Here is a 22,876-nt window from a genome sequence, read left to right as displayed (position 1 = left end):
CTGTAAATTACCTCTCTTTTTTCTTTCTTCATTGGTTCCAGGTTATTGTTTCTTCTCCACCCTCTAGGGCTCCTATAATCCTGTTTGCCACAATTCACAATCCCCCTTCCCAGAAGAGGAGAAATTATCCCTGCACTGTTTGTGCAACCCAGCTTGCTATTCTTATTCACCAGACTTATTCTGGAAGATTCAGCATTAGTGTTTCAACAAAAAGAAATGCTGATGTGGTGATTTGTTCTCATCTCTCTCTTTTCATATAATACTTTTCTACTTGGCGAAGCTCAGTACAGCAAACATTTTGCCCTCCAAAAATAAATACATAAATAAACCTGAGCACAATATTAAGTAATACAGTAAAAAACTGATCTGCTGAGATAAAAGTAGAGTAGCAAAATACCCCCAGAACGCAACACAGACACGCTGTGATAGGTGTGACAGTCTTCTTTTATTGCATTCTAGTACCTCTGGCCTTCGCCTTCTCAAGGAATACATTCATTTTACATGCCACCACACCTTTTATATCCTTCACCAAGTCAAATTGACATAATTAATTACAATCAAACAATTAAATAATTAAATATTTAGTCAACCATTGAATAAACCTCCCTTTGTAACTTAATAAATTTTACTGAATACATTATTAAATACCTTATTGTTATATGTTAACTTCAGAAAATTACTGATGAACAATGAATATAAAAATACTGTGTATAATTTAACACCAATATTGTGAATAACATTCAATTCTTGACATTTCAATAGATAATACCCAAAAACACATATTGTTTCTCAATGAATCTATACAAAACTTTATGTGTTATTATAAATATTTTTTTTTGTTTTATATTGTTTTAAAAAAATTTCCCTAACATGTTCACATTTATATTTAAACAGTCTTACTATTAGTTTCTCATTTTCATCATTTATCAATTTCAGTACTTTATACAAATTTAAAGAAACTGCAAATGCCACTGGATTTAACAATCCTAGTCCTCCTTCATCTTTATTCATATATAATACTTCTCTCTTTACTAGATTTAATCTATAACCCCATATAAATGTAAAAATAATTTCTAATAACTGTTTGTTGTATACTCTCTGAATCACAAACACACTTGATAGATATGCTATCTTTCCCATTAATACTGAATTTATCAAACTAGCTTTTTTCTTATAAGATAATCTGTATGTTTTCCATAAACATTTATTTTAATTCATTTAAACATTCCCATTATATCCTACTTGCTTCTGTATAACCAAATTGTATCCCCAACACTCAGATTTTTTTATTGTAAATTGTATTCCTCCTGTCTTTATCCTGTCTCCCAAACCTTTACTTTTATCCTTATTTAATGTCATACCTATTTACTTTAAACATTCATCTACTGAAAATATAGCTTCTTTCATCCATAAACCTTTAGTTATTATAATTATTTATATATATATATATATATATATATATATATATATATATATATATATATATATATATATATGTGTGTATATATATAGAGTCCACTTTAAAATTTTGAAATACCAAAAACTTGAGTTTTGAGATACTGAACTTAAAACAACGAGATTTTGGTATCTCGAAGGTTAAATGTAAACCAATAAAAAACACAGCTAAAAATAATTATTTTGTAGGGGGGCAAGCCCCCTGCACCCCCCACACCCCCTACTTAAATATGCCAACTCCGAGATCATACTACAGTAAAAAGAACAGTAATGCTCCTGTTCCACTTACCGTTCTCTTCACTGTAGAGTGATCTCAGAGTTGGTATATTAAAGTAGAAAGTCGTGGGAGGTGCAGGGGGGCAAGCCCCCCTGCAAAAACATTATTTTCCTTGATTTTTTTTTGGTTCACTTTTGAATTTCGAGATACCAAAATCTCAATGTTTTGAGTTCGGTATTTCAAAACTTGAGATTTTGGTATTTCGAAATTTAAAAGTGGACCCAGATATATATATATATATATATATATATATATATATATATATATATATATATATATATATATATGTCATCAAAACTAAAATGTCTGCACCTGTTTGCATTACATACTTTGCATTTTTCATTTTACAATTGACCTTACACCATATTCTTAACTAAAGCAAATAAAATACAACTCATAGGACATACATGACTTATCCTGTTACTTGTCCTTATTTCTTTACTTATCCAGCCATTTAATAGAATTCTTTCATTTTGTTACTATATGCTGTTATGGCCTCTGAAAGACATGCATGAATGGGCGTACCTTCATTGAAGGTTGGGCGTCGGGCTGGCAACTCGGCACCATAAAAAAAAAAATCGACTGCCAATCATTAGCAGACCGGAGTTCCGCTCTGGCGACCCCTAACCAGGAAAAGCCGAAAAGACAAACAACTATATGCTGTCATACAAGCTTTCTTAATTGTATTACTAAAATGATATGTCTTCACTAATTCCCATAACATCTCATGCTATATTGATTTAAAAGCTTTGTTGACATCACCTACCATAAGTTTTATATCATCTCTTCTATTTAAAATTTCATCTACAATTTATTTTAGTATCATTAGCAATTTTTGACATCTTTCACCTTTCATACCATATAAACTTTCTTCCATTATACTTTCCATCCTATTTTCCTGAATTATCTTCTTAAATACCTTATAATCTGTGTTATTTAATACTATAAGTTTCTAGGTTTTTTTATTTCCTCTTTTTCAGATATAAATTTTAATATTTAATGACATAGGTCCTTATAGACAACACCTTCATTTAACCATTCTTTCAGAACATGTAACAAATATTATTTTGCCATTCCATTAAATTTGTATACATTTCATATCCTATCCCACCTGGCCCTGTTACTGAATCTACATTTACTTGTCTAAGCATGTTATCAAGCTCATACAATGTAATCTCTTTTTCAACTTCCTTATTTACTTGATCCAATTTTTTTTACTTCCTATATTTTATTACACTCTTTTTTTTCTTTACACATTTCTTCCACACAATGAACCAAAATTTCCATAATCTGTGTTTGTTTTCATTTTACCTCTCCTTTCTTATTTTTTGTTTCTGTCATTATACTACTATCTTCTTTTAAGATTTTAGTTAAGTGTGCTGACACATCTTTTTTTTTTCCTTGTAGTAAATATCTTTGTTATATAATAAATCCTTAATCTTTTCACAATTTATTTTGTATAATTCTTTTTCTTTATAGTACCCTCTCTAGTTCTTTCCAAATTTTCAAAAGCATTTCATATATCTCTACAAATCTTTCTTTTTCTGTCTATCTCATTTTTCTCTGCCATTATAAAAAATGTTGGTATTTTCTCTAAAATATAATCCACCATTCCATCCAGTTAACATAAAATACCCTCATAGTAACACAATCTCTCCATAACTATATACTTTTTCTTTTCCTTTGTCATTCCATTATTTTTATTCTCTTTCCTCTTTTAATATAGTCTTTATTTTCATTTGTATCTCCATCCATATTGACAAATGGTCTGCAAATTGTGTTACAACTGATTTTCCTCCTTCTCTCCTTATTCATTCAGGTATTATAAAGTAATCAATTTCAAATTTAAGGATACCTGTTCTAACTGTCCGGATTTTTCTATTCCATATAGCCAGTTTGCCACATTTCATAACTTCTACCATTTTTCTTATATTCTTTCCTTTCTTTTTACTTTTGCTCCATAAATTACTGTTAAAATCTCCAGTTATTATATTTATTTTCACTGCTATATAATCTAGCATCTGTTGAAATAAATTGTCTCTTTCTTTACAGATAATGTAAGCATATAAGGGTATAATTCTATGCACTTTATCTTGTCATTTTAAATCAACAATAGTTAATCTACCCATTCTTAGTAGTGTTGCATCTAATATTTCCACTGTTCTACATAATACTGCTATTCCTGAACATTAATTTTCCAAATTCCATATTATATTTCCTCCTCTTTCTTCATTTAAGAATCTTATGTCTTCCAAAAACAATTATAGCTATATTATATGTATTACACCATTCTAAAATCCCTACCATTCTTACCATATGTGTAATACTGTTTATCTTTTCTGAAAGAATTCTTAAGTTATTACTTTCTCTTTTCCTTATTTTAAAGGAAATCATATTTTTTTCTTAAACTAATTGCTATTACCTCATTCAATTCTTATTACCTATCACCCGTTCCCTTTAAATTCATTCCTTTAAACTTAATGTTCATGTTTTTTTCTGCTCTTCCAATAGAATTATTTTTTTTCCTTTTACCACTTTCCAACTTATATCTTCTTCATCACTAATTTCAGAATCTTTTCTGTCTTCTCTTCATCCTCTTTTCCTTTATTATCATTATCTTCTTTTTCTAAATTATCATATATTTTTATTTTCACCTCTTTTCCATTTTGTTAGTTTGTTTACATTTATAACATTCCAGTTCAGTTCATGCCTGTTTGCATCATGATCTATTTTCACAAATATATAAAACATTTATTTTTATCACAATTATTTGTACAATGTCTTTCTTTTCCACAAAAATTACATGTTTTGGTTGTCCACATTTTTTGCCATACCCCTATTGCCTTCAACATTAATAACACTTAGAATATGCACAATTTTTTCCATTTCCATTTTCAAAACAACATTGCAATCCCATCCCTCAGTCAATAAATCCCCGTTCATAGGTTCATAGGTAGGTACTACGCTATCTGCCCTAGGGCATTTATAAGCCTAGCCAGAATGTTGGCTTTCACCTCCCTTTTAGACTAGATTCCTGAGCCTCTGTCCAGCAGGGCCATAGAAGTGATCCCCAGAGTAAATTTACGATTATTAATCAAAGAAGACCATAGCTACTGCACAAAACCACAAAAACCAAAAAGAAAAGCGCAGCAGGGGGAAAGATGAATATAGTCCAAACTTGTTTATTGAATTACCAAAATCCACGCCAACACCAACAAAATAAAACCAGTTAGTCCATAAACGCTTTATAAAACAAAGTACGCGTTTTCATCTTGTTAATTAGACTTCATCAGATGTGTGCCATCATCACGTTAATTACACCCATTTATATAGACTCCTTAAATAAAATAATTAAATTAATTAATTAATTAATTAATTAATTAATTAATTAATTGCTCCACCTATAGAATTGTTAGAAAATGAATACATTAAACATAATTTAAATACGTCTTTACCACTAAAAACCAAGAAAGGAACATCAATAAAACCAGATTTCATTAAATAAGTAATCAACTGGGTTATTATAAAAAAAGTTTTATAGAAATCTAATTTATGAAAAACTGTTAAAATGTTCTATTAAAAAGAATTCTATTAAAAAATATATGTATATATTCTAAACCTAAAAAAGGGAATGAAGTAGTGCCTTCTAGTGGCTGTTATATTTAGTACATTTTAATAATTCATAGTTTAGCAGATCTTAACTTTAATAAGGGTTTTATGGAAATAAAGTCATTTAAACCTGGGGTATAGTCAGCCTGGAGGGTCACCTACCACCATAATTCTCTAAATTATATCGTGTCCTCCCATGGCCCACCCCTTATGTTCGTTTTAGTCTGTTCTAAAACCATAAACCCAAAAGTAGCTTCCTTGCAACTTTTACTATGTCTAAAAAGTGCATTAGTTTCTTTTTTTGATGAAATTTCATATGTGTGTTCATATATTCTCCTTTTTAGCATTCTCTCTGTCTCCCCTATGTAAAAAGAATTACATTTTTACATATAGCAAGATAAATAATTCCTTTGGTCTCACAGTTGTAATGTTCTGTGTTACAAATCCATCTTTTCCTACTTTCCAAGAAATGCCTGTCTGTGTTGAGTATATATGAGCATTGGTTACATCGACCACATTTAAAAGTACCTTTCCTACCTTTGTTGGTGGTCCCTCCTCGTTTATTCTCTAAAATACCTTTAATATTGGTTGAATTTTTATAAATAATTTTTTGTGGGACGTCCCCTAATTTGTCTAGGTCTGAAATAGATATAAATCTTTGCCATTCCTTCAAAAATATCTTTTTAACACAATTGTTTATACCATTATATTCCAATGTTAGGGTTTGTTGGTACTTCTCTTCTTCAATGTTTTTGTTGTTGGAGTATTTGAATTCCTCTTTAGTGTTCATGACAGGTTTGAATTTAATTAGTCTCCCCTCTTGTACTTCTTTTCTTATTTGGGAAATTAGATCTAATGGATAACCTCTTTCCATGAACATTTTCTGTAGTAAGTCACATTCAATATTAAAATCAATGTCGGAAGTGGTCATTCTGCTCCCCCTAACAAACTGTCCCTTCACAATATTTTTCTTGCATAAATTGGGGTGAGCACTTTCATAATGTAAAAAGGAGTTACAAAATGTGCTCTTTCTAAAAATTCTACTTTCAAAATGTGTTCCCTTTTTATAAATCTCTAAATCCAAGTAAAGTAAATTATGTTCTGAGACTTTGTGTGTGAATTTTAAAAATTCAGTAGTATTATTAATAAAAAAACATAAATTCATTTAATTTATCCATTCCTGCTGTCCAGAAGATGGCTATGTCATCTAGGAACCTACGGTATAAAGTCCAACAATTTGTAAATTCTGAATTGATTATAAATTTTTCTTCCCATTTAATGAGTTCCAAGTTCGCATAGGAGGGGGCACAGGCTGCTCCCATGGCCACCCCCTGCGTTTGTCGATAAAATTCTCCATTGAAATATAAAAAGTTGTTCTTTAAAATTAAATCCATCAACCAAATGCAAACTAATTTCTCATTCTGTGTTAGTGACTTGTCCTCATAAACTATTTCTTCGAACATATCCATCCCTTCTTTGTGTGGTATTGAAGTAAATAGATCAATGATGTCAATAGTTACAAATAAAAGATTTTCATCGTTTAAATTATCTGATATTTCTCTTAATAAATCCCACGAGTCTCTAAGTACTATTTTATTACCCATCCAAAGTTTTTTTATTTTAGTATCTACGTATTTTGCCAGAGGGCGTGTCTTAAAACCTTCTGCTGATATGATGGGTCTAAATGGGGGGTCACTTTCACATTTATGGATTTTTGGTATACCAAAAATAGTTGGTGTTTTAGGTTTGTCAGTCTTTAAATAAGTGAAGGTTTCATAATCAATTAAACCTTCATGTAACATTTCATTCAAAGAAATATCAATCTTATTATAAGCTATATTGGTCTCATTAAGAGAGACATTGGTGTACCTACTATCATCCCATAACAAAGTATGCATTTTACTTTCATATAAAATTTTATCCATAAAAACTACTCCACCCCCTTTGTCAGGTTTCATGACCCTGAGATTTTCATCTTCTTTTAACATATATAATAATTATTTTTCTTCCCTACTCAGGTTTTCCTTGAAACCTGTCCTTCTACATTCTTTCCTTATCTCTGTTTCCAATACTGTTTCCAAGTTCTTTAGTTGAGGATGTAGGGGGGGATTAAAAGTACTTTTCCTTTTTAAGCCATATTTTCTCTGGTCACTGTTAATAGAAACAAGTTATTTAAATTAACCTTTCTTAAAAACAATTTAATATCCAATAGGCTCGTAGTGATATTGCCTTTGTGGAAGGGAATGAATTTAAAACCTTTTGAAAACAAAAGGAAATGTTCTTTCTTAATAGAAACATTACTAAAATGATATATATAGTGAAATTATTATAAGTGTTCTTGTTTCCTAATGTTATGATATTTTTGTTGTGAACGGGGGGGGGGGGTGTAAGTGATATTTCATTAAAATCTCCCCCTCCCCCTTCTCCCCCCATTCCTCTGAAAATTTTCTCTTTGAATGTTTTTATTTATTAGTCTTTCAGATCTACGTAGGGGAGGATAGTCTTTATCATAGTCATATATTTCATCCCTAGGAAATTAATTATTCATTTCACTATCAACCATAGGTGTTTCATTGTTATATTTATTAAAATTGAAATTAAAACTGTTATGTCTAGGTTTAGGATAACTTATTTTATTTTTATAATCTTTGATGTCCCTTTCTAGTTTATTAATTTTCCTATCAATTAGTTCACCACATTTTTTATCAATTTCTTCCCTTACCCCAAAATATTTGTTTTTTTCTTCCTCAATGGTGAACATTAAATCTTCCTTGATTTGTTGATCTAGTGCTTCAATTTCTTTTTGGAGTCCTTCCTGGCACTTAATATTGTCTCTAATAATTAATCTAAGCATGTCTAGACCACATTTATTGAACAATTCTATTAATTCATTATATAACTCTGAGTCAAAAGAAACATTATTAGGGAATTTGTATACCCGAAGACCTTTCAGTACTATTTCCCTCTGAATGCATTCATTTAAATATTCATTTTCAATATTATAAGATCTGTATTAATACATCATTTTATAAAGTTTTCCAGTTTTGTCGTAAAATAATCACCAAATGAATTCACTCTACCCTCATGTGGGTTAGTTTTAAAAGAATATTTGACCCAAAGCCAGTCTTTGATGTCATTAATCTGTTTATGCTGGTCATTAGCATTGGAATGAACAGTACCTGTGACCTTGACTCTGGCATCTTTCTTGTTACTGCCCTTTTCCGGATTTCCATTTCCAAGGTGATTAGGTCCACATTTACCGGTTTGGAAAATCCCAGGAGTGTTAGCCGGGTTAAAGGATGGACCACTTGCTTCCCCAGGGTCGCCGATGTCTTCTAAAATGCCAATAAGCTCCCTCGTGTTGTCGCCATTCAAGATATTTCCTCCAGTTCCTGTGGGAGGGCTTTGAATCAAATTTCCATAAATTCCCACTAGGGATTTGCTGAGAGGGGTCAGCAGGTCTATCAGTTCAGTCTTTGATTAATAGTTGTTGGATTTGGCTATGAGGGAGATGGATACGTCCCTATAGACTGAATCTAGAGGGGCGGATGAAACTGGGCTTAATCGTAAGCTCATTGATCAATTGACTGAACTGATAGACCTGTTGACCCCTCTCAGCAAATCCCTGGTGGGAATTTATGGAAACTTGATTCAAAGCCCTCCCTCAGGAACTGGAGGAAATATCTTGAATGGCGACAACACGAGGGAGCTTATTGGCATTTTAGAAGATGTCGGCGACCCTGGGGAAGCAAGTGGTCCATCCTTTAACCCGACTAACACTCCTGGGATTTTCTAAACCAGTAAATGTGAACCTAATCACCTTGGAAATGGAAATCCGGAAAAGGGCAGTAACAAGAAAGATGCTAGAGTCAAGGTCACAGGTACTGTTCATTCCAACGCTAATGACCAGCATAAACAGATTAATGACATCAAAGACTGGCTTCAGGTCAAATATTCTTTTAAAACTAACCCACATGAGGGTAGAGTGAATTCATTTGGTGATTCTTTTAAGACAAAACTGGACAAACTTTATAAAATGATGTATAAATACAGATCTTATAATATTGAAAACGAATATTTAAATGAATGCATTCAGAGGGAAATAGTACCGAAAGGTCTTCGGGTATACAAATTCCCTAATAATGTTTCTTTTGACTCAGAGTTATATAATGAATTAATAGAATTGTTCAATAAATGTGGTCTAGACATGCTTAGATTAATTATTAGAGACAATATTAAGTGCCAGGAAGGACTCCAAAAAGAAATTAAAGCACTAGATCAACAAATCAAGGAAGATTTAATGTTCACCATTGAGGAAGAAAAAACAAATATTTTGGGGTAAGGGAAGAAATTGATAAAAAATGTTGTGAACTAATTGATAGGAAAATGAATAAACTAGAAAGGGACATCAAAGATTATAAAAATAAAATAAGTTATCCTAAACCTAGACATAACAGTTTTAATTTCAATGTTAATAAATATAATAATGAAACACCTATGGTTGATAGTGAAATGAATAATGAATTTCCTAGGGATGAAATATATGACTATGATAGAGACTATCCTCCCCTACGTAGATCTGAAAGACTAATAAATAAAAACAACATTCAAAGAGAAAATTTTCAGAGGAGCGGAGGGAGAAGGGGGAGATTTTAACGAAATATCACTTACACCACCCCCCCCCATTCACGACAAAAATATCATAACATTAGGAAACAAGAACACTTATAATAATTTCACTATATATAATTTTAGTAATGTTTCTATTAAGAAAGAACATTTCCTTTTATTTTCAAAAGGTTTTAAATTCATTCCCTTCCACAAAGGCAATGTCACTACGAGCCTATTGGATATTAAATTGTTTTTAAGAAAGGTTAATTTAAATAACTTGTTTCCTATTAACAGTGACCAGAGAAAAGATGGTTTAAAAAGGAAAAGTACTTTTAATCCCCCCCTACATCCTCAACTAAAGAACTTGGAAAGAGTATTGGAAACAGAGATAAGGAAAGAATGTAGAAGGACAGGTTTCAAGGAAAACCTGAGTAAGGAAGAAAAAGAATTATTATATATGTTAAAAGAAGATGAAAATCTCAGGGTCATGAAACCTGACAAAGGGGGTGGAGTAGTTTTTATGGATAAAATTTTATATGAAAGTAAAATGCATACTTTGTTATGGGATGATAGGAGGTACACCAATGTCTCTCTTAATAAGACCAATATAGCTTATAATAAGATTGATATTTCTTTGAATGAAATGCTACATGAAGGTTTAATTGATTATAAAACCTTCACTTATTTAAAGACTGACAAACCTAAAACACCAACTATTTTTGGTATACCAAAAATCCATAAATGTGAAAGTGACCCCCCCCATTTAGACCCATTGTATCAGCAGAAGGTTCTAAGACACACCCTCTGGCAAAATACGTAGATACTAAAATAAAAAAAACTTTGGATGGGTAATAAAATAGTACTTAGAGACTCGTGGGATTTATTAAGAGAAATATCAGATAATTTAAACCATGAAAATCTTTTATTTGTAACTATTGACATCATTGATCTATTTACTTCAATACCACACAAAGAAGGGATGGATATGTTCGAAGAAATAGTTTATGAGAACAAGTCACTAACACAGAATGAGAAATTAGTTTGCATTTGTTTGATGGATTTAATTTTAAAGAACAACTTTTTATATTTCAATGGAAAATTTTATCGACAAACGCAGGGGGTGGCCATGGGAGCAGCCTGTGCCCCCTCCTATGCGAACTTAGAACTCATTAAATGGGAAGAAAAATTTATAATCAATTCAGAATTTAAAAATTGTTGGACTTTATACCGTAGGTTCCTAGATGACATAGCCATCTTTTGGACAGCAGGAATGGATAAATTAAATGAATTTATATTTTTTATTAATAATGCTATTGAATTTTTAAAATTCACACACAAAGTCTCAGAACATAATTTACTTTACTTGGATTTAGAGATTTATAAAAAGGGAACACATTTTGAAAGTAGAATTTTTAGAAAGAGCACATTTTGTAACTCCTTTTTACATTATGAAAGTGCTCACCCCAATTTTTGCAAGAAAAATATTGTGAAGGGACAGTTTGTGAGGGGGAGCAGAATGACCACTTCCGACATTGATTTTAATATTGAATGTGACTTACTACAGAAAATGTTCGTGGAAAGAGGTTATCCATTAGATCTAATTTCCCAAATAAGAAAAGAAGTACAAAAGGGGAGACTAATTAAATTCAAACCTGTCATGAACACTAAGGAGGAATTCAAATACTCTGACAACAAAAACATTGAAGAAGAGAAGTACCAACAAACCCTAACATTGGAATATAATGGTATAAACAATTGTGTTAAAAAGATATTTTTGAAGGAATGGCAAAGATATATATCTATTTCAGACCTAGACAAATTAGGGGACGTCCCACAAAAAAATATTTATAAAAATTCAACCAATATTAAAGGTATTTTTAGAGAATAAACGAGGAGGGACCACCAACAAAGGTAGGAAAGGTACTTTTAAATGTGGTCGATGCAACCAATGCTCATATATACTCAACACAGACAGGCATTTCTTGGAAAGTAGGAAAAGATGGATTTGTAACACAGAACATTACAACTGTGAGACCAAAGGAATTATTTATCTTGCTATATGTAAAAAATGTAATTCTTTTTACATAGGGAAGACAGAGAGAATGCTAAAAAGGAGAATATATGAACGCACATATGAAATTTCATCAAAAAAAGAAACTAATGCACTTTTTAGACATAGTAAAAGTTGCAAGGAAGCTACTTTTGGGTTTATGGTTTTAGAACAGACTAAAACGAACATAAGGGGTGGGCCATGGGAGGACACGATAGAATTTAGAGAATTATGGTGGTAGGTGACCCTCCAGGCTGACCATACTCCAGGTTTAAACGACTTTATTTCCATAAAACCCTTATTAAAGTTAAGATCTGCTAAACTATGAATTATTAAAATGTACTAAATAGAACAGCCACTAGAAGGCACTACGTTCCCTTTTTTAGGTTTAGAATATATACATATATTTTTTAATAGAATTCTTTTTAATAGAAAATTTAACAGTTTTTCATAAACTAGATTTCTATAAAACTTTTTTTATAATAACCCAGTTGATCACTTATTTAATGAAATCTGGTTTTATTGATGTTCCTTTCTTGGTTTTTAGTGGTAAAGACGTATTTAAATTATAACAAGTAACCAAGGCTTCTCAATAATCCATTCATAAAGTGCCTATATCTGCAACTGGGATGTTTTCCAAGAACCAAGCTTAGATGTAAAAGCAAAAGAATTTATTTAATAAAATTGTTGTCGGTAAGCGTTTTCACATTTGCTTCCTCAGACCGTTAACATTCAAAAATCAGTCTGCTCCTTTTATAGTAGTCATGTGTTTCATCTTATAAAACTTTAAAGTGATACAAACCAGATTATTGAAAGTTTCATTGAGGAAGGTTCAGTGTCATAACATTTCTATATTAGATAGAGTAAATTCATATCTATAAAGAATTTACTGGGTACACATCATTCAATCCTTACTAAAACATACTAATATATAATGTTTGTTGCTAGAAAAGCATATCTAAATAATAATAATAATTACTACAGCATTTAGAAGCATTAACTGTTGCATGAAGCTCAATAAATAAAATATTTAAATAAAATGTTTTCAGTGTGTTATTCTACGTATACCATTCATGTATAAAACTATCAAAAACATTATAAGTATGCTAATCATACAAAACAATATTCACAAAACTAGTAGAAGTCGCTAATCGTCAAAAACACAAGTTAAAAAAGTCAGCAATTGACAAATTACGTACATTTATAACAAATATCTTTAAAATACTTAAAATCATTTATAAAGGCCTATCATTATATATTTACACTCAAGCCTAACTAAACATAGATATACGGGTTGTTAATATTGTAAATAGCGCTTATTTAAGGCGTCTGGCTCTTAACACTGGTCGAATGGAAGCATTTATGAAGGCCTATCATTATATATTTACACTAAAGCTTAACTAAACATAGATATACGGGTTGTTAATATTGTAAATAGCGCTTATTTAAGGCGTCTGGCTCTTAACACTGGTCGAAGAATACTTTTAAGTATTTTAAAGATATTTGTTATAAATGTACGTAATTTGTCAATTGCTGACTTTTTTAACTTGTGTTTTTGACGATTAGCAACTTCTACTAGTTTTGTAAATATTGTTTTGTATGATTAGCATACTTATAATGTTTTTGATAGTTTTATACATGAATGGTATACGTAGAATAACACAGTTTAATGCATCTATAGTACATACTGAAAAAATTTTATTTAAATATTTTATTTATTGAGCTTCATGCAACAGTTAATGCTAATAAATGCTGTAGTAATTATTATTATTTAGATATGCTTTTCTAGCAACAAACATTATATATTAGTATGTTTTAGTAAGGATTGAATGATGTGTACCCAGTAAATTCTTTATAGATATGAATTTACTCTATCTAATATAGAAATGTTATGACACTGAACCTTCCTTAATGAAACTTTCAATAATCTGGTTTGTATCACTTTAAAGTTTTATAAGATGAAACACATGACTACTAAAAAAGGAGCAGACTGATTTTTTGAATGTTAACGGTCTGAGGAAGCAAATGTGAAAGCGCTTACCGACAACAATTTTATTAAATAAATTTGTTTGCTTTTACATCTAAGCTTGGTTCTTGGAAAACATCCCAGTTGCAGATATAGGCACTTTATGAATGGATTATTGAGAAGCCTTGGTTACCTCTCTGCCTTTATATTTGGCTTGTTCTTTACTGTTTGGTTTCTGAACAGAGGGGGATTTACACCGTTGGATACGAACTTTTGGTTATTACGTATTTAAATTATGTTTAATGTATTCATTTTCTAACAATTCTATAGGTGGAGCAATTAATTAATTAATTAATTAATTAATTAATTAATTAATTTAATTATTTTATTTAAGGAGTCTATATAAATGGGTGTAATTAACATGATGATGGCACATATCTGATGAAGTCTAATTAACAAGATGAAAATGCGTACTTTGTTTTATAAAGCGTTTATGGACTAACTGGTTTTATTTTGTTGGCGTTGGCATGGATTTTGGTAATTCAATAAACAAGTTTGGACTATATTCATCTTTCCTCCTACTGTGCTTTTCTTTTTGGTTTTAAATTTATGATTACCCATCCACTCATCAAGATTTCTCTTGAAGAGGGTCAGCGAGGGGCTCTGTCTAACATGGACTGGGATTCTATTCCAGAGCGAGGGAAGCCTTTGGGATATGAATCTATCCCTCCAGCATGTCCTGTTTATTGTTGTGCTAAGGTTTAAATCCCTGGAGAGTGTAGTTCTAATGGAATTGGTTTTCTTGAGGTGGAGCATGTCCAACAGTTCCGGGTTAGACATGGCCTTGAATGTCAGGCAGAGGTCACCTCTGAGTAGGCGGTAAGCAGCTGAGTAGAGTTGGAGCTTCTTTAGTCGAGCTGCATAGGGCATCTATTTGAGGCCCACGATCCTCTTGGTGAGGTATTTTTGAGGTCTCTCCAGTTGTTGCAGGTGTCGGGTAAGGTACATCCCAAATGGGGCATTGTAATCAATTATGGGCCTGACGAGCGATGAGTAGAGGGGCACAATGACCACTCTTGATCTAGATGTGAACCCTTTTGTGATTAGGTGAGCTATATAGAAGGTTTTTCTAACCACTTTGGCAATGTGATTGTCAAAGGAGAGGCTACTATCTACTTGGGTCCCCAGATCCCTAATTACTTCTTCGGTACTTAGTGGATTACCTCCTATGTGGTAGTTTGTGGGCACTTTGTTTTTCCCAAAGGGGATGACTATGCACTTTTTGGCATTTAGCTTGAGGCCATGGTTCTGACACCAGGTATCCATTTCCGTAAGGCCCTTCTGGAGGATGCTTGTGTCAGCTGGAGAGTCTATTATGGTTCCCAGTTTGTAATCGTCTGTGAACTTGGTAAGCCACAGTCCTCCCGTGTTTGCCTGTACCTCAGAGAAGTAAATACCAAACATGAGGGGTCCCAGGACTGAGCCCTGTGGGACGCCACTTGTAACCAGTTTAGAGTTGGACATGGCTCCCGCAACTCTGACCATGTGAGTTCTATCCCTGAGCCAGTTTGCAACCCATCTTGCGACATATGGGTTAATATTTAAGCTAGTAAGCTTATTTATGATGCCAGAGTGGGGCATTGTGTCAAAGACCTTTGCAAGGTTCAGGTAGGCTGTGTGGACTACCTTTCCCTCATCTATGGCTTTGGTAACTGTTTTGAAGAAGTCATCTAGGTTTAAGAGGCAAGATCTGCCTTTAAGAAAGCCAAATTGGGTAGGGTCTTATGCTTGGAGGTTCCCAATGTCTTTGTTTATGAGATCCATGATGATGCGCTCCATAGCCTTGCAGACCAGGCTAGTCAGGCTCATAGGGTGATAGTTCCCAGGATCCGTTGTGGTGCCACCTTTGTGAAGCGGGATCACTGTTTCTGTATGCCATTCTTTGGGTACATAACCTGTGGTAAGGTTGAGTTGGAACAGTGAATTTATGTAAGGGTTTAGTTCATTTTGGAGCTCGTGTAAGACACAGCCCGGGATACCATCCGGTCCCATTGATGCTGTGTTTTTTACTTTGGAGAGGGCTGCTTTCACCTGTGTGTCTGTGATGTCTGGGGGATTGCATTCTTTTGGGATAGACATTGGCTCTTTTGGGGGGGAGGGGGGTAAAGTTTGCACTGAACCTGTCCGCCAGGATGTTGGCAATGTCAGTGGGTTCAGTGTATTTTCTGCCATTTTGCACCAGCTCAGAGCATATCTTAGAGTTGCCTCCCAGATTCTTGATGTAGCTAAAGAATGCCTTGTGATTATCTTTAGAGTCTTTGGCGGTTTTTCTTTCAAAGCTAGCCTTTGATGATTTTATGAGTGCTCGAAGTTTCTTACTAGTACTGATCAGGGATGCCTTCCCTGTTTGGGATTTTGCCTTTTCATGTAATAGTTTCCTCCTTCTGTTGTATAGCTTATTTATGGCCGGGGTCCACCAGACTGGTCTCCTGTTTTTGGAGGAGTGAGTCTTGGTTTTACGTGGGATGGCACAATCCATGCATTCCTGTAGATGCTCATAGAGTGCAATTGTAAAGGATTCTGTGGTTTGGGTAGCATTTTCCATATGCCCGGGGGCTTTGAAACTTCCCACCTCGGTCTTGAGAAGTGTGAAGTTTTCTTTTGAGAAATTTTTCACAGTGGTTTTCTTGGCTGGGGGTGGGGTCGGGATGTAGATGTCCATTGTGATTAGTTTATGGTCTGATCTTACCAATGAGGGGTTTACCTCTGGTACGGAACATTTAGCCCCCATGTTGGTGATGACCAAGTCCAATATGTTGTCCCCTCTTGTGGGAGTGGTGACCAGTTGTTCTAAGGCATTTGAGTTTATAAACTCAAGGAACTGTTGGGCAAAAGAGTTTGGGCTTGAGTAGTTTTCCCAGTCAATGTTTGGGTAGTTGAAGTCCCCCAATATTATGGTGTTTGGTGAGACCTTCATATTTTCCAATGTTCTCAGGAATGCCGAGTGGGGGTCCTGCGTCAGGGTGGGTGATCTGTAGCAGGCTACAAACTGAAAAGCAGTTTTGCCCAGTGTAAGTTGCACCTGGAGGGTCTCTGATGCCTCGTGTAGTGCCACTAACCTGGAGATGTTGGTATCCTTGATGAAGATGGATACTCCCCCGCCTTTAATATTTTGGTCTGAGTTCTGGGGCCGAAAAGAATGGTATGAGTTGAATCCTGGTAATGCTGGGGTGCTCTCTGCAGCCTTGAACCAGGTTTCTGTTACTGCACAGATATCAATTTTCTCCATACTGAGGAGTGCCTCGAGTGTGTGCATCTTGAGGTTTAGACTTCTGGCGTTGAGTAGCATTACCCTTAGTTTTTTGTTTCTGGTATTGTCTATGGAGGTGGGTTTGTCTTTTGAGCCTTGCCTAAAAAAAGGCACTATGGGGGTGGCAAGAGAATTAGCCAGTATTCGAAAGCCTAAGAGTGACAGGTGCAAGCAGTCCCTGGTGAAGCAACGTGGCTTGTCAAGCATGTAATCCCAGGCTGACAGACACTGGATCCCCTTAGAATGACACCAATAGGTTAGCCAATTGTTAAAATTGATCATTTTGTCTTTATACTGTGGCATCATTCTTGGTGAGGGTAAGATGCTACTCAGAGTCAGGGTCATACCGGCCTGGGCTACATGATCATAGAGCTCCTCTATGACTCTTTTCATGTAGTCCAGGGAGGTATGTCTCAGGTCATTCACACCAACATGGACAATGACAGAGTCATATTTGTACCTGCTGTGGAGTGACCTGAGTGCTTGTGTTATGTGGCGGATCCTGGCACCCGACAGACAGCTTACCATGACCTTCTCCTTGTTCAGTCTGGTGAGTGGGACGTCAGTGTGCCTGACAATAGCATCTCCAATTACTAGTGTATTAGGTGTGTTATTTAGCCTTGGGGGCTGTGACTGAGTGGCACACTGACTTTGTGAAGTGTGTGATACGTGAAGGTTGTTGTGTGGTAATGGTTGCTTGGATGTCTGCTTTGGAGGTCTCTGCTGTTTTGGAAGATTTTTATTTAGAGACTCCACATATGTTTTTGTGAGTTTATGTGTCTTGTTTGCTGGTGCGATTTGTCTATGTGAGACTGGTTGTGTGGTGCGAGTGTTTTCCTTCACCTCCTGACTGACTGTGCCAGTCTTGGGTTGAGAGAGCCCGGCCTCCAGTTTGGCTGTATAGTTGCATCTCTCACATATATTTGTGCTTGTTGGAAGGAGGAGAGGGTTGTCTGTGTACATAAGGCAATTGTAACATTGCCTCAGGATTCCCATATTCACCAACTGGACTGGAGAGTATACCTGAAACTGCGATTTGGACATGCCTGGATGGTTTAAAGAACTGATTTATTGATTGTCTGGAATGGACGAATAGGGAGCCTTGTACTTCTGTATAATATAGGGGGGTGTAGTGCTAAACTTAGTGCTTACTGAGAAATTTGAGCAAGTGCTGGGCTGTAGAATGAAGGTTGAGTGCTTATTTTTGCAAGTTTGACTAGTTCTAAGGGAAAAATTGAAGAACAGACTTTGTGGATCCGGGAATAGTTAAAAACTGCTTAAACGGCGCTGTGCGATGTTGCGAGATGCGCAAAATCGTGCAAAACCATGATAAAGCGGGTTTTAAGGTAGGGAGTTTCAAAGAGATAGGAAATGGCCCAAAACGGCCAATAAGCTACAAGTTACTGGGCTGAGACCACTCCTCCAGGGACAGATAGGCTGCTCAAAGCTCCCCACTCTCACTGGTGAACAGAGAAGCTTCCTCCTATCCAAGTAAGGATATGAGTAATACAGGAACTATAACACAGCCTATAATTCAGCAAGGACCTGAAAACTGGACTATTCTAGTTCAGGAAAGGTGGGAAACAAGGATTTTTATTTTCTTTTTTTTTTTCTAAACAGAAACTAGGCACAAGGACACAGTAAATGCTTTAAATCGGCTAGTGCACTCGCTTTTCGGCGATAATATGCAGTCGCAGTTAGGAAGGTAGAAAAAATACTTTAAAGTCTCTTTTCGCTCTCCGCTGCTTGTAGAACTCTGCAGGACACCATGAGGAGCTGTGCTGAATCTGTTACAAGCGCAAAACCGCGCTAAAGCGGATTTTAAGGCATGGAGTTTCAAAGAGATAGGAAATGGCCCAAAACGGCCAATAAGCTACAAGTTACTGGGCTGAGACCACTCCTCCAGGGACAGATAGGCTGCTCAAAGCTCCCCACTCTCACTGGTGAACAGAGAAGCTTCCTCCTATCCAAGTAAGGATATGAGTAATACAGGAACTATAACACAGCCTATAATTCAGCAAGGACCTGAAAACTGGACTATTCTAGTTCAGGAAAGGTGGGAAACAAGGATTTTTATTTTCTTTTTTTTTTCTAAACAGAAACTAGGCACAAGGACACAGTAAATGCTTTAAATCGGCTAGTGCACTCGCTTTTCGGCGAGAATATGCAGTCGCAGTTAGGAAGGTAGAAAAAAAATACTTAAATCTTTTTAAAGTCTCTCTTTTCGCTCTCCGCTGCTTGTAGAATTCTGCAGGACACCATGAGGAGCTGTGCTGAATCTGTTACAAGCGCAAAACCGCGCTAAAGCGGATTTTAAGGCATGGAGTTTCAAAGAGATAGGAAATGGCCCAAAACGGCCAATAAGCTACAAGTTACTGGGCTGAGACCACTACTCCAGGGACAGATAGGCTGCTCAAAGCTCCCCACTCTCACTGGTGAACAGAGAAGCTTCCTCCTATCCAAGTAAGGATATGGGCAACACAGGAACTATAACACAGCCTAGAATTCAGCAAGGACCTGAAAACTGGACTATTCTAGTTCAGGAAAGGTGGGAAACAATGATTTTTTTTCTTTTTTTTTTTTCTAAACAGAAACTAGGCACAAGGACACAGTAAATGCTTTAAATCGGCTAGCGCACTTGAGTGTGTATCCTACAACAATTAAACAAGGCAAAAATACAACTTTTAAGTGCAAACACAAAAAAATGCAGAAAAACAATGCTTTGCAGATCTCAGATAGTCAGAAAACTCGCTTTTCGGCGAGAATATGCAGTCACAGTTAGGAAGGTAGAAAAAAATACTTAAACCTTTTTAAAGTCTCTCTTTTTGCTCTCCGCTGCTTGTAGAACTCTGCAGGACACCATGAGGAGCTGTGCTGAGTCTGTTACAAGCGTAAAACCGTGCTAAAGCGGGTTTTAAGGCAGGGAGTTTCAAAGAGATAGGAAATGGCCCAAAACGGCCAATAAGCTACACGTTACTGGGCTGAGACCACTCCTCCAGGGACAGATAGGCTGCTCAAAACTCCCCACTCTCACTGGTGAACAGAGAGGATTCCTCCTATCCAAGTAAGGATATGGGCAACACATATGAACTTTTGAACTATCCATTATATATTTACAAATGTTTTTCTAAATGTCCTTTCAAAGTCTCTCTTTGTACATCTGTCCAAAACTGTATATGTATTTTCTTATTTATTTCTTGAAAAAAATGTTTTTCCTACATAATTGTTCCACATGGATTATCATTCTGTCTCTTTACAAACTCACACAGAAGTTTTTATATACAATGAACAGTCTCAAAAATAACATCACAAAATGTCTCTTTGTTTATCAAAATAAAAACTCTTATCTCTTGTACTTTAATACCTAAAAAACGTATTATTTAGTGTCCCATATCTCATATCAATTTAATTCTTTTCATGTCATCATTTCTTTTCTTTTCTTTCTGTTCTCCATAATTGCTTCCAAATGTCACTGCATGTGTTTTTCTCTTTTGTACAATGTCCCCTTTTAGGGTCACCTCCGAATCTTCCTCCTGAATTTTCTCCATTTTCTGTCCCTAGGAAACATCTCCTCCATTTTCCAGTTCACTTTGATTGATCATCTGATGCAATACATCATCCTGCACCCCTCCAGACTAGAGGGTTGTAACAAAACATTCTTCTTTCACCATCTCCTCTGACTCAGTAAACATTTTTTTTTGGAGAAACAGTTTCCGAAGCATCTATTTCTCTGCACATATCTCCCTGCAAGCTGGCGTTCATCTCTGATACTTCCATCACTATCTGCATGCCGCTCGCTGTCCTCCCAGCTGCCACTGACATGTACACATACTTGCTCGCTGTACAAGCGGTGAGGAGGGGAAGTTCCCCAATACCCTGGACAAATTTCCACTAGTAGTCTAAATACCACCTCAAGTCTCTCCTAAAAATAGGCAGTAGCCTATTGGGACAAACATGGTCAACAAAAAATAAATAAAATAAACATACTTGACTAGAAAACTTACTTTTTTTCTTAATGGTGTTTTACATCTATGATCTTAAAAGTATAATCTCCACCCCTGGAAGCACAGTTAGGCTCTAACAATTCAACATCCATAAATAAATACAATCCTTCATCACTGGAAGCCCAATAAGCTAAACAGTTTACCATATACATGCCAGCAACTAACTAAATATAAACGTATATACCCTAATGTTACAACGTATGGAAGATGACTGACATTCAAAATCCTCTTAGTAAACTTTTGTTGGATAAGTCCCAGAATTAAAAAATCAGACTTACCAAAACTGCAAAAAAGTGAATTATATTCACTTACTGGATATACATATGATACATGCAATTTTACTAAAAAAGTGGAATATTGTGAATTGAAGTTCCTGACAATTCAGGAGCAGTCTTCATAGCTTCAGATTTTGTTAATCATTGACATATGTATAAAAATAGGTGAAAAAATAAAGAAGTGCATTTGAGCACAAAACCAAAAGAGTTGGTGTTTGGATGTTATTATTACTGAGGTGATTAACATGTTTCAATTAAATCAGTGTGTTTGATATTTTCAGTTAATTTTTTAATTAAAATTTACTAGAAAAAAAGAAAAATTATAATCACTGCAATCAAGCTCATTATGAGGAATATCAAAGGAAAAAAACGTTGTTGTCAATAAATTACTGAAGTTTTTATGGTTCTCCTGCCACTTGGTTATTTTACTGCTTTAACTTTGTTTATTTTGCTTGGACTTACTCTTTTTAGCAGTGATTTATTTATCCTGAGGAGTGCTACTCTTGGTTTTTGTGCTATTACTTTGTAGAAAGAAGCCCAAAGTTGTAATGGAAGTGCCAAATTGAAAGCTTATCTATAAAGAAGGAGAAATGTGTGCAATGTAATCAGTTAATAAAAATGGGAATCTGGGAGTAGGTTCACTTTCTACTGCGTAAGAAAACATTTGGCTTTTGTTAAAACAAGACAACTGTATTTGTGACAAGGACCAAGAATAATAAATTGAAGTAACTTTTCAAGAGTTATCTATAGGGAAGGCCAGTTTTTTCTGTGAAGCAGTGACAATAAATGGGAGCCCATATTCAAGTTGCAAAAATATAATTCCTTTTTCAATAGCCACTCTACCTTATGGAGTCAATAAATGAGAACTTTGGCAAGCCCAGAAGAGTGACTTGTTATTTTTTTTGCTTTCAAGTTGCTTTAAAGGAGAACGTCACTCAAAAGTCAAGTTTTTATTTCCAATAAGTGATTTCCTACCCTGTGGTCCAAGACTAAACTTTTCATATACAGAAAAAAACATAATTTAATAATTATGTTTGCCTTTCTTTCCTGCACCTGGCACATCACAACAGCTACTAAAAATGGCACAGCAATTAAGTTAGGTCACTTATCCTAACAACAGGGCAATTAAGAAACAATGACATTTAAATGTGCCTTATCAGTTACAGATTGCTAGCATCACACCTCAGATAAATAGTGTAGCCTGGAGTCTGAACAAAGGCAAGGCTTTCAAGCTTAGTTTTCAGTTGCAAATGTCTTTCCCGGTAATAAAACTCAGTAGCATATTTTCTGTCAGTATATGATTTTGCATTTTTCTGCAT

Source organism: Protopterus annectens, chromosome 4.part0 (assembly GCF_019279795.1).
Source record: "Protopterus annectens isolate FY-2018-M chromosome 4.part0, PAN1.0, whole genome shotgun sequence".
NCBI classification, from domain to species: domain Eukaryota; kingdom Metazoa; phylum Chordata; order Ceratodontiformes; family Protopteridae; genus Protopterus; species Protopterus annectens.
This window is presented reverse-complemented; position numbering follows the sequence as displayed.